Consider the following 2,620-nt stretch of genomic DNA (forward strand, 5'->3'; position numbering starts at 1 on the left):
TTTTTCTGAATCTCTTGATAGGGTCTTGTGATTTTTATTTTTATTTTTTTTTTTGTCTGTTGATGTAATGGAACATTTATTGATTCTCAGTTGTTGAACCAGACTTACATACCTGGGGTAAATCCTGCTTGGTTGTGATATATAATTCTTTTTATACTTCATTACATTCAATTTGCTAATATTTTGTTGCATTCTTGCATTTTTGCATCAACAATGGCAAGGGATCTGGGCCCATGCTAGAGTTTCAAGCAGAAATCAGAGAGGAGAATGTGACCCCACTTCCACAGACCAGTCCTCACTAACAGATTATCCCATAGCTATGAAATACATGGTTTTGGTTAAGAATCTTGACTGTTCTAGCCTGTAGAAAGATGCTGACTAAATCAGCAGGGCTGTAAAAAAGCCTTTTAAAAAAGTTATTGGATACATTTTTCACTCCCTGCTACACTGTAAATTGCTGTGAGGTAACAAAGAACTCACAAAGTTGGGACAAACATGCTGAAATAGAACTCTATCTTTAGTTTTGAACATTATGTGGATCGTGGGTTGCAGAAATAAATAATTTTGAATTTAGGAGCCACTTTAAATAATAGATCAAATACTAAACAATTTTTTTGGCTTTTCTGAAATTTTGGTTGATTTTGTATCTAATTTTTTAGATCATTGCCTTGGATTTAAATGGTGGAAAGTTGGTACCCATGTAGCCTTTTGAAATAGACTGAATTTACATGATTCTTTTTTCTACTAAGGTGCATAAAGTACTTTACATTATCAAAGTGTTCCATCAAATGCCCTATTGAAGGGAATAGAGACACCTTTCAATGGGGAAGTAGATGACTAAGAGATAAAATAATCTCCACCAGATTACAAAAGAAATTAGAAGAGGACACTTCTTCTAATCAGCACCAGCTGGGGACTTGCGAGAAATACAAATTCACAGACCCTTCTCCAGGACAGCTGAATCAGGAATGTTAAGGGTGGCGCTCAGCAATAAAAAAGAAGCATCACATTCTCAAATGGAATATGTTTTATGTGATTTAAGAGCTGCTGAAGAGCTGTTTCTGCTCCAAATTACCCTTTATTTCATTTTTTTTAATTCTACCTGAAATTCTGCTAATTAGAGATTCATTTTAGATAATTCAGTATTAAATAAGAAATAATTCTAGGACTCTGAAGCTCTTTGTGGTTCACACATTTGTATGGTTTAGTTTTTTAGGTTTGTTTTTGTTTTTGTGTTTGTGTTTGTTTTTCCTAACTGAGCTGAACTGTACTGAAGAAAGTAATAGTGGATGATGGGAAGGGAGTGGAGAGATAGAGATAATTGAGAAGAGTGGGACATTTAATACGCTCTCATTAACCACCCTAAGGCAGTGGTCTGAATCCTGGCTGTGTGTTAAAACTACCAAGGGATTTATTTTTAAATGAAAACCACAAAACAAACAAAGATCAGTACCTAAGCTCTTCATCCCCCAAGGACAATTACATCAGAATCTTTGCAGGGGGCAGGTTTTCTGGGTATCGTTTTCTTTTTAGTTTCCAGGATGGTTTTAATGTAACACAAGAGATTGAAAACTATTCTCTCCGTCCTGAGGTCCAGGTTATATATACCCTGTATCAATTAAATTAGGATATCTAGAGCAAGGGGACTAGGCACTGTGGTTTTTTTCCCAAAGATCCCCAAATAATTCCACCGTGCAGTAGAGTTGAGGGACTTGAGCTTACATCAGAAAACTCGTTCAAACAAATATTACTGAGCGCCATCCTTAACATTCCTGATCAGCTGTCCTGGAGAAGGGCCTGTGAATTTGTATTTCTCACAAGTCTCCAGGTGGTGCTGATAACACAAGTGTGGGAATGCACTTGGTTAGGACTATTTTGGAAACCTGTTCAGTATTAAGTGCTAAAGGTGGTTATACATGATTACTCAACAGTTTTTCCCCCAGTATGTTCCCTACAACAATTCATATTTGTATGCACCAGGAAACCTATATAGAATGTTTCTTTGCAGTATTATTATTATTATTATTAGGTTTTTATTTATTTATTTATTTGACACAGAGAGAGAGCGCGAGAGAGAGCCCACAAGCAGGGGGAATGGCAGGCAGAGGGAGAGAGAGAAGAAGGCTCCCCATGGAGCAGGGAGCCTGATGCGGGACTCGATCCCAGGACGCTGGGATCATGACCTGAGCCGAAGGCAGACGCTTAACCAACTGAGCCACCCAGGTGCCCTGCAGTATTATTTTTAATGACCCAAAACTAGCAACAACCCAAATACCCACCAGTAGTAGAATGGCAAAACAATTTGTGGGGTGTTCAAGTAATGAAATAGCATACAGCAATGATAAATATAATAATGTACATATACGTCTATACACCACAATATAGATGATTCTTTAAAATGTAATATTGAACAAAAGAAGCCAGACCCATACACAAAACATATTCATTTATATAAATTTCAAATAAACTGGGCAAGTCTAAAAAAGTAATACTTGGAATTTATACTTCAGAGTTAAAACTACAAAAAAAAAAAAGTCAAATATTTAATTAATTTCCTTAGTATAGACGTGGTTTTCTCTGGGGGTGACAGGATTTTATTGGGAAGTGCCTCCCAGGGGCT

The sequence above is a fragment of the Mirounga leonina genome, unplaced genomic scaffold, assembly GCF_011800145.1.
Source record: "Mirounga leonina isolate KUSES-001 unplaced genomic scaffold, KU_Mleo_1.0 Mir_153, whole genome shotgun sequence".
NCBI lineage: Eukaryota > Metazoa > Chordata > Mammalia > Carnivora > Phocidae > Mirounga > Mirounga leonina.